The sequence below is a fragment of the Apium graveolens genome, chromosome 3 (genome assembly GCF_009905375.1).
Source record: "Apium graveolens cultivar Ventura chromosome 3, ASM990537v1, whole genome shotgun sequence".
NCBI classification, from domain to species: domain Eukaryota; kingdom Viridiplantae; phylum Streptophyta; class Magnoliopsida; order Apiales; family Apiaceae; genus Apium; species Apium graveolens.
The window spans coordinates 130,813,923-130,828,575 of NC_133649.1; the positions used below are offsets into that span (position 1 = coordinate 130,813,923).

The 14,653-nt window shown below is 38.1% G+C and overlaps 1 non-coding gene across 1 annotated transcript; it reads right to left on the reverse strand.

The window, feature by feature from the left end:
* Window positions 1-10,740: 10,740 nt before the first annotated feature.
* LOC141715670 (small nucleolar RNA R71) lies at window positions 10,741-10,847 on the reverse strand. Its single transcript, XR_012572423.1, has one exon. It is a non-coding gene; the product is annotated as a small nucleolar RNA R71 (small nucleolar RNA).
* Window positions 10,848-14,653: the final 3,806 nt, after the last annotated feature.

Consider the following 14,653-nt stretch of genomic DNA (forward strand, 5'->3'; position numbering starts at 1 on the left):
TGCGATAAACTATCATCCCGGAAAGGCAAATGTGGTAGCAGACGCTTTAAGTCGCAAGAAAAGGTTGAATATGTTAACGTCATCGGAAGAATTGATCAAGGATTTTGAAAAGATGGAAATAGAAGTACAGACTCCAGAATTTGGAGGAGAAACTATACATGCGATGTCATTTCAACCCGAAATTTTGGAAAAGATTCGATGCTGTCAAGAGCAAATGATGAATCGCGAAAAGGATAAGTTGACAGGAGAAGAATTTAGAGCTCAAAAGGATGGAAAAGGAATATACCGTGTTAACTCACGTATTTGGATAGCTAATGTTGTGGAGCTAAAGCATGAGATTTTGCAAGAAGCGCATAACTTGAGATTTTCAATTCACCCTGGAAATACGAAAATGCACCAGGACTTAAAAGAGAGTTATTGGTGGCCAAACATGAAAAAGGAAATTGCGGAATGGATAAGTAAGTGTTATACGTGTCAAAGAGTCAAAGCAAAACATCAGAGGCCAAGTGGATTGCTTCAGCCCCTAGATATACCAGAATGGAAATGGGAGCATATTGCGATGGATTTCGTGGTGGGATTACTTAAAACCAAGTCTAATCATGATGCGATTTGGGTGGTAATCGATCAGTTGACAAAGTCAGCACATTTCTTGCCGATAAATGAAAGGTTTTCATTGGAAAAGTTGGTCAAATTGTATTTGGATGAAATTGTGATGCGTCACGGAGTTCCTGTATCTATCTTATCTGATAGAGATCCAAGGTTCAACTCGAGATTTTGGAGACAATTCCATGATCATTTGGAAACTAAGCTGAAAATGAGTACGGCATATCATCCGCAGACGGATGGACAAAGTGAAAGGACAATTCAGACAATTGAAGATATGTTGCGCACCTGTGTAATAGATTTCAAAGGAAATTGGGATAATCATTTGCTGGTAATTGAGTTTTCCTACAACAACGGTTATCACGCGAGTATTGGCATGCCGACTTTTGAAGTGTTGTATGGAAGAAAATAAAGGTCAAATTAATATCCCTACATATTGGGACGAGGTTGGTGAGCGCAAATTAATTGGCCCCAGAGCTAGTTCAACATACGAAGGAAAAAGTAGAAATGGTTCAGAAAAGATTAATTGCAGCTCAAGATCGATAAGTAAAGTACGCAAATCAAGAACGAAAAGAAGTGCAATTCGAATATGGAGACAAAGTCTTGTTAAAAATATCTCCTTGGAAGGGTTTAACCCGATTCGGAAAGAAAGGGAAGTTAAGTCCTAGGTATGCGGATGCGAGCCATGTGATTGAATGGGAACCAGTGGAAATCCAACCAGATTTGTCTTATGTGGAACAGCCAGTTCGAATTTTGGACCGAAAGGAGAGGACACTTAGAAATAAAGCTGTACCTCTAGTAAGAGTGTTGTGGAGAAATCCACTAGTAGAAGAATCGACTTGAGAATTAGAGAGTGAAATGAAAGAAAAGTATCCCCATCTATTTGCTTAGACTTGATTCTGGGGACAGAATCCTTTTAGGGAAAGTAGATTGTGACGACTGAGAATTTTGCGATGTAATTAAGTCAATAAAGTGTAATTTATGTGAAGTGATTATAATTGTGTGATTAAGTGTTGATTAATTGTCTTTTCTATATATTAGAGTCTAGGAGCGTAAATAAAAGCGTTCTAATTTAAAGAGTCAGCTTAGGAGTTAAGCTGTGTTGTCGGGCCGTCAGGTAGAACAGAACCCGTCCTAAAAAGGGGTTAAGATATTTAAAATGTGAATTATGTGTTTTTATGTGAAATGAAATGTTTAAGTAAAAGTATTTCATCCTAGTGACGTGTCGGTCGATATTGAGAATCGTAATTGAAACGCTGAGTGTCGGGCCGTCAGGCTGAACGTGACCCGGAATGCGTAAAAAGGAATAATATTAAAGAAAGATAAATTTTATGATCAGACATGAGTTGGGACGTGTTCGTATGTGTGCTTACTTGTCTGTATGCATGATTACGTGATCTGTTGACATTTTTATGGATTTAAGGGAATTATTTGATTTAAATAAAGGTTTATTTAACATCCGTGCATTTTTATAAAATTATCTGAGTAAGATAAAAGCATGGGATTTGTTACGTTATCTTCATACTAGTCCTAGAGACTTTTTAAAAATGATGAACGGATTTATTTGGTGGTCATTGCGTTTTAAATTGATTTTTATGTGGAAAAATGTTATTATTAAAGCGAACTTGCAAAAATCATATAAAATCAACCGTACGCTCAAAATGTTATTATGAGTTATGGTTGGAAAGCTAATTTCGAGATCTACGTTTTAAAATTGTCAATCGCTATAATTTTCAACTTTCTGAGAGAGATATATTTATTATTCCACCAATATTCTATGGGAGTAAAAAGAGAAAGGAAAATCAATTTAAAAAGGGAATTAGAGAAGTACTAAATTGCCCTTGTCCTTATTATTTATAAACTCATCCTCCCCCCCTTCCTTTTCTTTTTTTCCCATGCACACCATTCTCTCTTTTCTCTCTTTCTTTCTCACTCTCTCTCTCGGCTCTCTTTTCTCTCTCTCTTTCTCGGCTCTCTTTTCTCTCTTGGTATACTACTTGTTCCCTTGATAAATCTCACCAATTCTTCTCAAAATCTCTTGATAAACACATATAAGTAGGTATTAGAGTGTGCATGTGTGTGTATCCACTTGCATGCAAGCTCGATGTGTGAGTGTGTGTGTTCATGTTTGATGCGTGTGTACATATGTATATATGATCTAATATTTGCTTAAGGAGGTGATTTTATGATTGAAAAATGATTTTTAACGCTAAATGAGTCTTGAATGTGCCTTGTGTGTGCATAAATCGGAGGTTTCAAGGTTGGAAACCCCGAAATGGGGCACCACCGAGAAACCACCGCCACCGGTGATGAACTCCGGTGAACCGGTGGTGAGTTATGATGGTAAAACTGAACTCTAATTCCACAAACCTTGATTTTTGGTGTTTGCATGCTTGGTTTGTTTGAATTTCAAAAAGGGTTTTGAATTCTAAAAGTTAAGTTGATAATTGCTTATTAGGAATGAGTTGTTGAAGTTTAAGTCTATGAATTATGATTTGATTTGAATGATTAGATGAATTTAAAGCTAAATTAGGCCATGCATGTGTTTATTTGATGTAAAAGCCGTATAGGGCTTTGGTTTATCAAAAAGGGATTGATTATAGTTGATAAAATTGATTGTTTGATGGTTGTTTGAAAATGATAAGTTAAATAGAGTGTTTAATTGATTATAAATATGAGATTATAAGTTGCCTTGGTTCGAATTTTTATTGATAAAGGAAGAAGAATTAAATTCGTGTGTTGTTCTTGCTTGGATTCATTAGAATTTAGGATTAAACCAAGGAAATATGCTTGCATGCTATGTATTAGATCAAAAATTGAATGCATGTTGGCTGTTCTTGAAAATCTGAATGATATGGTTATTTTTATTGGAATATTAAGTTGGATTAAGTGAATGTTTGATTGATTATATGTTATATGGATTTAGTATAAAAAATTACTTATTTTGGGTGATGTTTGTAGAATGGCCGAATGGTTTATAGTAGTTAAAAGGGTCAAATTCTAATTTAAGTGTTTGAATTGATCATGAAGATTAGTTAAGGATTGTATGTAAGATTTTGCTTGATTTGCTATGTTTGGTTCGAATTAAAGTATAAAAGAAAGGGGATGATTGATTTGTGTTAACTATGGTTGTCGTGTTGGTTTAAAGATGACTTTAGGGTCGTTATTGTAAGTTTTGTCGTTTGTTTATTCGTATAAGAATTTCAAGTATAAAGAGTTATGTGTACTAATATAAAGTATGATTTGACTTCGAGTTGAGATAAGGATGTTTATAAGTCGATTGTCGAGTATATAAAGGTGTAAAGGTTAAGAGTAAAGTATATGACGTGTAATGTGCTATGTGCTTATGTGTATAAGCTATACTCGTATATTCGAGTCAAGGGTATAATCGAGCTATCGTATTGAGTAATCGTTCCAGGAACGAGAGTTGAGAAACTGATTAAGATTTTGCTTTTATTGTAGATTCGGAGCGTGAGGGCATTCAGGTTAGGAAATGAAAGGGTATACTAGGTGGCAGTAGTTCAACCTTCAGAAAAACGAATCCAGGCAAGTAACTCTCATTACTTGTGAAAATGGTTATAAAGAGGTTATTGTTCATATCATGTAGAGTATGGAACTGTTTAATTAATGAACCCCTGTTATTGACCTGAGATACCCTGTCTTTGATCTTGTTAAACTGTGATTGATAAGCTTATTGATTCGACCCTTTGGTAACCTGTCTTTTCTGTTCAAGCTATTTGTTAAGCCATGAACTGTTATAAACCCTATAATTACCTTTACGAACCCCTTGTAATGATACCTTATTTCTTGATCACCATATTTCCTATTGATCCCTGAAACAGATATTGATCCTTCTAATTTAAGTACCTTGTTATCCTTGATTCAGAATCCTTAGAGTTGTTCCTTGCTTGTCTTTGAATCACTTCCTTAACTTTGATTTCTTGAAATTTGACTTAAGAATGAGTTTCGACTCGAAAGAGTCTAAATGATTTCATATTCTTGGTAATGATAAAATGAATTTAGAAAACCTACTTTTCCAACTCAAGGTTTTCCAAACGAATTCCTGATGGATTGGATTGGGACGTAAGAGGCTAGTGGGACTAGTCCAGTCATGGTAAGAGGCTAGCGGGGCTAGTCCAACTTAAGGCTGAAATTATGCCGATTGGTACCTTAAAGACCGGATGGAGGTCGGTACGGGCTGATCACCCGTATTATAATGAAATGAGAAGATAAAAATATCCAATCAAGGGTTCTATATTGATTTTTTTTTAAAAGGAATTGAAACTTCCTGTTCAGTAATTGATTCTTGAAAATGAAAAATGGTTTATATCGCTTTGAAAAGAGTTAATTGTGATAATGTGAAGCTTAAAGCTAGAGAACCCTGATTTTAATCTGTTGATCATATAACTGATTTCGTATAGTGAAATATTGTTGCTTTCCTCTTTCTGAAAGATCTGTTCTGATCCTTTAATGATTGTGATGAATGTCGGTTTTCACCTTGCTTTGAGCCTTGTTCCTTGGAAGCCTCACATTTTCCCTTCATAATCCCTTCCTTAACCCAAAAGATGGAAAATCTACCACCTAGAACAAATAAAGTAGAATGCCCTGAGATTGGTAAAGTATATTGTGGATTTCATATCGTAGAACTGCTTTATAGTTACTTGCTGAGTTTTATACTCATATGTTTTGTTTCAATCTAACCATGGCAGTTAAGTAAGAAGATGGCCAGGCTTAGGCGCACTGCTCATAAGAGCGTACTTGGTGGTCCCTATCGTGTTGAGGGCTTCCGGTTGCCAGAGCAGGTAGTGGTATTTCTGAGTGAGCAAGCGCTTAGAAGGAGAATTGTAAAGATACAATGGGTTATCTGTCGGTTCCAAGCCGGAATCGATTATGTTTATTTAATATTATTTTGGGGTTGCAAGTTATATTTTATGATTAGTAGTTGTAATCTTTTCTCATACTTTATCTTGTTTGATCCTGTTAGTAGTTAATCGGGGTTTATGCTTATTTAGTTATTAGATTAAAGGTGTGTGGGTCCTCATTTCCTAACCCCGAGATTGAGGGCGTCACAGACTAGGCATCGAAAAAATAAACATCAAACAAGGTGTTCGCTAGAGCAGCCAAAATGACTGCCCTAGCTACCCCATCCTTCTTAGCCCACTTCGCAAAAGCCTTAAATATGCCAGCTTTTTCTTGATCCACAACCGGTTTCTCATACTCCACAATCAGCCATAAACCCTTTACAGTCAACCAAAATTTTATCCTTTTCTGCCAACGAGAAAAGCCGATTCAACCATTGAATTTCTCTGGCAAACCAGTCAATTCAATGACTTGTGGAAACCTGTAAGTGGTCCAATCAATGACCCCAACATATGTACCAAAATTACCACCAACAGGAATCTCAGTTTCGTTAAACATTATGCTAAATAATATATAACTAATTATCTCTTCAAGAATGCTGGAAATATTAACCATTACAGCAATATAGAGGCAGTTATATATAATATTTAACAAGCCAAGGCCAAGACAACAATTAACGAAACAAAACAAGTAGGTAAAAAACATGCATATCAGTAATTATAAGAACAAAGAAAGTTCAGAAATTGTACCGGTAACCATACCTTTAACAAAGCGATATAGAAAAAGAAAAGCGAAGGCCATCAACAGGTAAAATGAAATGAAATAACTAAAAAACTGAGTTTCCAGTCCTTGCTCGAAGCCCTGATTGCTCTTGAAGAGATAATTGCCCCTACCTATTGTGTTGGGATACTTGCAACGCCTCCTCAAGGATAAAACAGCTCCAAGCTTGGTGTTCACAGCAACAACAAACTCAACTTTGAATAGCACCTCAGTCGCCGAAAAAACGAATAACAATGTTTGGGTTTGGGAGAGAAGAGAAAGTAGTGGGGAGAAGAGAATGTAAGGTGTGGTGTGTATAATTCAGGAACTTAGGCCTCTTTTTATACTAGAGGCTAAGTGTAACTGACCACCCTTCATTAGTATCAGAATTAAAACTGCCCATTTAATAAATAAATCAAAAATGATTTTAAATTAAAATAGAAAATGTAATAGCTTACGTATTTAATCCCCACATTATATCAGTATATTTTATTAGTTACATGTCCAGATTCAATGAATCTGACTTAACCCACTTACATAGTGACTCAGCCCAATTCTGAAACTGAACCCAGTAATTGAGCCCAACAGAAAAAATAACCCAACCCAACTGATAAATTAATTCAAATTAAAATTAAATCACAAATAAATAAAATCCTTGCTCAGGTCACCTCGCGTACGCGAGACGCCAGGATATTTGCCCAAATCGTCCTTCGACCCGGGGCGGGGCGCTGCGGTGCATGACGGGGGGGGGGATATGTGTGTGCGTGAAGCACACAAGAACACCATGCACCATCACACACCTTAGTAGTTTTACACTACTCATGTAATAACCCCAAAAATTTTGGACTTTTTATAATCCTTATGAATAGTGATTTTGCTGATTATGGTGATTAAGAAAACTTTTCATGCCACACAATGTAGGAGTTCTTTTATTGATATTATGAGATCTTATTAGTACTCCAAATGGTATATAAGTGTACGTAAAGATCGTCAGAATCCAAATTCGAACACTTTGATTTTTCCCGAAAATCCACCAGATACCGAAAGAATTGAGTATAAGGTAACATGATTAAAATGATTTAAATTCAAGGATTATAAGAGAGGATCATAAAAGGAATATAAAATATTGAGAAAGGTTAGGGGAACCCAAGTAATAAAATCTCGGATATGATCCCTCAAACGATAAACGAGAACGAAAGTTAAGCGAACCGTATAACAGATAAATGATCATTAGCCAAGTAATTCAGGGTTAATCAAAGAGGTTAGTGGATGATGTCATCACACCAACAAGGAGAAGACATGTGTTAACAAGATGACACAAGCATGGTGACATAAGCATGACAAGAAGAAGTGTTTTGTTGGATGATTCTTGGCCAAGTAAAAGTTACCATGGTAAAAATTCTAATTATTTGCCAAGCCGAAAGGGAATCAACCAAGCAAAATATCATAACACAAAAATTAAAAGTCGACTTTGTCTCTCAAGAATAAAGCTCTCGGCTTTTTCTTTTTCAAGAAAGAAGGAAATCCAAAATTCAAGATCCAAGCTTTGTTAAATTACAAGGTAATTATCCAAGGTCCCTTATGATTAGTTATGGCTATCCTAGGAGTTTAAGGTGCCAAATCCTTCACAATCTCTTTCAATAAATCATTGAAGAAGAGAGTGAATAGTGTTTTCAAGAATTTTAAATTGTTTGATCTTGTGTTTTTGGTTAGATTAAGCTTTGGTAAGGACTTTCAAGGGCTATTTCAAGCTTCTTAGTTACTTTAACTCACCAAGGAAGGTAAAACCTCATACCCTAAGCTTTACTTTGAGTATTTAGGAGTGGTTTTGAATAATATAGTTCATGAGAAGCATGATTCTTGTATGTTTAGAGTTTGGATGGATTTTTAAGGATTTTGAGTTATAAATCTTGGTTATTGGTTAATGAACCTTTAGTATAGTTAGTAGCTCTCGTTGTGATTGAATGAGTTGGGAAAATCATGAGGTTATGGACTGATGTAGTAAGGTTTGGATGAAGTTTGGTTGTATTGGTGGTTATGAGTTGATTTGTGGTTGATTGGAGTAGTTTAAAACTTGGTAATCGCGTAAACATAGCCGTCATAATGCCCGTTTTCATTCAACTGCTTATTTTAGTGTTCAAGATAGAAAGCTAACTGACTAATCTGTCACTTTGCCATGATTAGCTAGATCGTGTCATAATCTTCATTTTTGATATGTGGTTCGCTTGAATCCGATGTACGGTTCAGGAGAAATGACTGTTTTAAGTAATGGCGTTTCGCGAATGAATCATTACCCCTCGCCTTACTTTGAAACCTTGATTAAAGCCCTTAAATGACTAATTGGAGTACGAAACAATTATGTAAGACTAACTGGTCAGTTGGTAGAGTATTCTGATAAGTGACATTTTATACCACTTAGAACGTCTTAAAATGGCTTAAATTGGTGTCTTGAAATAAAGTATTTTGTGTATTTGATGCGTTTTTCTAGTGTTTATGCATTTCAGGGTATTAGTTGCATTTCGGAGGAGGAATCATCAAGAATAAGCCTTGGCATGTGTTCACCATTGCGAGAGGAAAAGAACGGGCAGATTACGGCGAAGAAACGGAGCAAACCTGGAATTTTTCCAGTAGGGTCCTGCGCGCCCGCGCAGCAATGCTGAGCGGCCGCGCAGCAGCCTTGCGCGCCCGCGCAGAAATGCTTAGCGGCCGCGCAGGGTCGGGGAAAAAGCTGAATTATTTTAGACTTCTACTTCTGTTTGGCTTCCAACTTCTATGTAATCTGAGTTTTATGGGACTATTATATAAGTAGATTTGAGATGTTTTCATGGAGAATATGAAGGAGATTATGTTTTAGATTGTGTTTGGCGCAAGAAGCAAAGGAGATAAGGAAGAAGACCGATTTAGCACACCGCAACGAAGAGGAAGCATATATTCTTGTGATTCTTGTTTCGTTGTAACGTTGGATGCTAGTTTTTTTGCTTTGACTTATTTACTCTTGTGACGTACTCTGTTTTAATATAATTAGTTTAGTTATTATTTTCTTGTGTTGTTTATCATGATTTCATATGAACCCATGATGGCGATAAGTTCTATTATGGGCTAATCGTGATCATGGGGTTGCAACGGATTTATTATGGAATTCTTTAGTTAATTGTTTAATACTTTAGTGTGTGACAATTGCATGATATCTAGTATTGGTTGTGCGTATTCGTCTTATGTGCGTCGCGAACATATAAGATTGGGTGTTAATCTCTTGTGAAGCGACGGTGGATCTTGAGATTTAGAACTTGCCATGCTAGCATAGGTTCATGTACGTTGTGCATGATTAGTGGGTAACTCTAATAGTTTTATTTGCCCTATGTAATCAAAAGGAATAACTTGTGCTTAAATCGTTGTGTTGTCAATTTCTGTAGACATATAGGAACTCAACATAATTGATGACTATTCAACTTCTATCTTAATTGTGGATGTTTGGTAGAATGGTATTAGTACAATGAAAGTTGGCTTTTATCAGTTCCGTGTTATTCGATTAATATCATCACTGTCACATGCTAAAGGTAATAACAATGGCTATAGAAGGAAGTAATAATGAAGTTGTGATCTCATGAGTATTTTATTATTGATAAATTGAAGTGTTAGTTAAGTGGTTAATTAAGTAGTTAATTATAGTTAATATTTAATCGACAATTTTAAGTGTTACCTTAACATTGAGAAGTAATCATACATTGGTGAGTGAGTTTAATTAGACAATAACTTAGTCTGAGTCTCTGAGGGAACGAACTAGAAAGTATTCTATATTACTTGCGAACGCGTATAATTGCGTGAATATTAGTGCATGTTTTCGCCCTAACAAGTTTTTGGCGCCGCTGCCGGGGACTCGGCGTATTTGTTTAGTTTATGTACTTACCATCATTGGTCATTAGGACTCAGTGATTAGGACGTAGTAGTTAATTACTCTTTTCGGTTATGTTTTAGGTACTTTAGCAAGCGTTTATGCAAACTCGTTCTCGTGCTCGCAAGAGGACCTTAGATACAACTGAGGAGAAAGACGAAGTTCTTGATACTCCGGAGAAGTTAGATTTTGAGGATTCGGATTCAGGAACTGAGCAGAAAGAACCAGTAAACATGGGAGATCGTATTGTTCAAGCTGATCCAGCTCTTATGGATTTTTCTCGGCCTAAAATTGATGACATTCAGTCAAGCATCCTTCATCCGGCTATTCAAGCTAACACCTTTGAAATCAAGCCGGGCACTATTCAGATGGTGCAGAATTCTGTTTCTTTTGGAGGAGCGGCAACTGAAGACCCCAACATGCACATAAGGAATTTTGTCGAGATCTGCAGCACTTTTAAGTATAATGGCGTGACTGATGAGGCTATCAAGTTGAGGCTTTTCCCATTCTCACTGAGGGATAAGGCTAAAGACTGGTTACATTCTGAACCAGCTGGGTCCATCACTACGTGGCAAGATCTTGTGCAAAAGTTTCTGGTGAAGTTTTATCCAATGGCAAAGACTGCTGCTATGAGGAGTGCTCTTACTCAGTTTGCGCAGCAACCTACAGAATCTATGTGCGAGGCTTGGGAACGCTACAAGGAAATGTTGAGAAAATGTCCACATCATGGAATGCCGGATTGGATGGTAATCACTGGTTTTTATAATAGTTTGGGGGCCCAATCTTGGCCCATGCTCGATGCAGCAGCTGGAGGAGCCTTATGGGCTAAAAGCTATACTGAGGCGTATAATCTTATCGAGACGATGGCTGCAAATGAGCATCAAAACCCAACTCAGAGGATGATGTCAGGCAAGGTAGCAGGTATTCTGGAAGTTGATGCAGCCACCGCTATTGCAGCCCAGCTCCAAGCGCTATCAATGAAGGTTGATTCTTTGGCTACGTATGGAGTTAATCAAATAGCTATGGTTTATGAGCTTTGTGCAGGTTCTCATGCTACGGATCAGTATTCTCTTGTCAACGAATCTGTTCAGTATATGAATAATTATCAGCGACAACAGCAGCCTGTGCCAGCGACCTATCATCCTAACAACAGAAATCATCCAAATTTCAGCTGGGGGAATAATCAGAATGCTATTCAGCCAACATATCAGCAAGGAGTAAGTAAACAGTTTAACCCACCTGGATTCCAGCAACCACAGCAGTATGCTACAAGGCAATCATATCCTCAACAGGGAAGTGCAGCTGCACCTACTAGTGCTGATTTTGAGGAACTTAAGCTGTTGTGCAAGAGTCAGGCGGTTTCTATCAAGACCTTGGAAAATCAAATCGGTCAATTAGCCAATGCAGTGCTCAATCGTCAACCTGGCACTCTTCCCAGTGACACGGAAGTACCAGGCAGGAAGGAAGCTAAAGAGCAAGTCAAGGCTATTACCTTAAGGTCTGGAAAAGTAGCTGATGCTGAAAAGGCAAAAGAAGTCGAAGCTAAAGTTAGAGATGAAGAATCTAAGCAAAAGGAGAAAGTGGCAGAACCAAAGAAGAATACTGTTGAACACACTCTGCCTGAGGCTAATACAGGGAGAAACAACTCTATCCTCCACCACCTTTTCCTAAGAGATTGCAGCAACAAAAGCTGGATAGACAGTTCGGGAAGTTTCTGGAGGTGTTCAAGAAACTTCACATCAATATACCTTTCGCTGAGGCTCTGGAACAAATGCCTAGTTATGCGAAGTTTATGAAGACTATTCTTTCAAGGAAGGTGAAACTGGATGACCTTGAAACCGTTGCTCTCACGGAAGAATGCAGCGCTGTTCTGCAGCAAAAGTTACCACCAAAACTGAAATATCCCGGAAGCTTCACCATTCCTTGCACCATTGGCAATCTAACTTTTGACAAGTGCCTTTGTGATTTGGGAGCAAGCATTAATCTGATGCCCTTGTCGATCTTTAAAAAGCTGGATCTGCCTGATCCAAAACCCACATACATGTCGCTACAATTGGCGGACCGTTCCATTACTTACCCAAGGGGCATAGTTGAGGATGTGCTTGTCAAGGTGGATAAGCTCTTCTTTCCTGCAGATTTTGTTATTCTGGATTTTGAGGAAGATAAGAAGATTCCCATAATCTTGGGGAGGCCTTTCTTGGCTACTGGCCGTACCTTGATAGATGAGCAAAAAGGGGAACTTACTATGCGGGTCCAAGATCAGGATGTGACCTTCAACGTATTCAAGGCAATGAAATTCCCTACAGAAGTGAGGAGTGTTTAAAAGTGGATGTGATTGATTCCACAGTTACTTCGAAACTCGATCACATGCTAATGTCTGATGCATTGGAAAAGGCCTTAGTGGGGGATTTTGACAGCGATTATGAAGATAGCAACGAGCAATTACAATATCTGAATGCTTCCCCATGGAAGCGAAAGCTCGACATACCATTTGAATCTCTTGGTACTTCTGACCTTAAGAATGCTGAAGGGAAGCTCAAACCATCAATAGAGGAAGCACCTACCTTGGAGCTCAAACCATTACCTGAACACTTGAGGTATGCTTTTTTAGGTGATTCATCTACGTTACCTGTTATTATTTCAGCTGACCTTTCAGGTAGTGAGGAAGACAAACTCTTAAGGATTTTGAGAGAATTCAAATCGGCTATAGGATGGACCATAGCAGACATCAAGGGGATAAGTCCTTCATATTGTATGCATAAAATTCTGTTAGAGGAAGGTAGTAAGCCAACTGTGGAACATCAGCGAAGACTGAACCCGATCATGAAGGAGGTGGTGAAGAAAGAAATTCTGAAATGGCTAGATGCAGGGATCATTTATCCTATTTCTGACAGCTCGTGGGTGAGCCCCGTGCAATGTGTACCTAAGAAAGGAGGTATCACTGTGGTCGCAAATGAAAAGAATGAGCTCATCCCTACTCGAACAGTTACAGGATGGAGAGTATGCATGGATTATAGAAAATTAAACAAAGCCACAAGGAAGGATCACTTCCCTCTCCCATTCATTGATCAAATGCTTGACAGATTGGCGGGACATGAGTATTTTTGTCTTCTGGATGGTTATTCCGGGTATAATCAGATTTCTATTGCACCAGAGGATCAGGAAAAGACTACCTTCACTTGTCCATTTGGCACATTTGCTTTTCGTAGAGTTTCGTTTGGGTTATGTGGCGCCCCGGCCACCTTTCAGAGATGTATGATGGCTATATTCTCTGACATGATTGGAAATAACGTCGAAGTGTTCATGGATGACTTCTCCGTCTTTGGACACTCATATGATGAATGTTTGAATAATCTACGCGCCGTACTCAAAAGATGCATGGAAACTAATTTGGTGCTTAATTGGGAGAAATGTCATTTTATGGTGCGTGAAGGCATTATCCTTGGGCATAAGGTCTCTAGCAAAGGTCTGGAGGTGGACAAGGCCAAGGTGGGAGTCATTGAAAATCTTCCCCCATCTAATTCGGCGAAAGGAATCCGTAGTTTTCTCGGTCATGCGGGTTTTTATCGGTGATTCATCAAGGACTTTTCAAAGATATCTAAGTCGTTGTGCAATTTACTTGAGAAAGATGTGCCTTTCAAATTTGATGATGAATGTTTGGCAGCATTCGAGACTCTCAAGAAGAGTTTGATCACTGCACCAGTTATTACAGCACCAGATTGGACAGAACCGTTTGAGATGATGTGTGATGCGAGTGATTACGCGGTAGGTGCAGTTCTGGGACAGCGCAAGAAAAATCTCTTCCATGTGGTCTACTATGCGAGTAAGACTTTAAATGGGGCCCAATTGAACTACACCACTACTGAGAAGGAGCTTTTGGCTATAGTCTTTGGCTTTGAGAAATTTCGATCTTATCTGCTTGGTACGAAAGTAACAGTATTCACTGATCATGCAGCTATTCGCTATCTGGTTTCTAAGAAGGATTCGAAGTCGAGACTCATTCGTTGGGTGCTTTTACTTCAGGAATTTGAGTTAGAGATCAAAGATAGAAAAGGTACCGAGAATCAAGTAGCTGACCATCTCTCTAGGTTGGAGAATCCCGATTCTACTTCACAAAATAGGACGTTAATCAATGAATCTTTTCCGGATGAGCAGTTGTTTGTAATTCAGGAGGAAGAACCATGGTTTGCAGATATTGTAAACTATCTTGTCAGCAATATAATACCGCGTAATTTGACATCCGCTCAAAAGAAGAAGTTTCTGCATGAGGTGAAGTGGTATATGTGGGATGAACCATATTTGTTTAGACAGGGAGCTGATCAGATCATCAGGAGATGTATCCCGTTCTGTGAGACGGAGGGGATATTACGAGACTGCCATTCCACGGTTTATGGTGGACACTATGGAGGTGAGAAGACGGCAGCTCGTATTCTGCAAGCAGGTTTTTTCTGGCCTACTTTGTTCAAGGATGCTCATCAGTTTGTTTTAAGGTGTGATCGTTGCCAAAGAGTGGGAAATTTGTCAAGGAAGGATGAGATG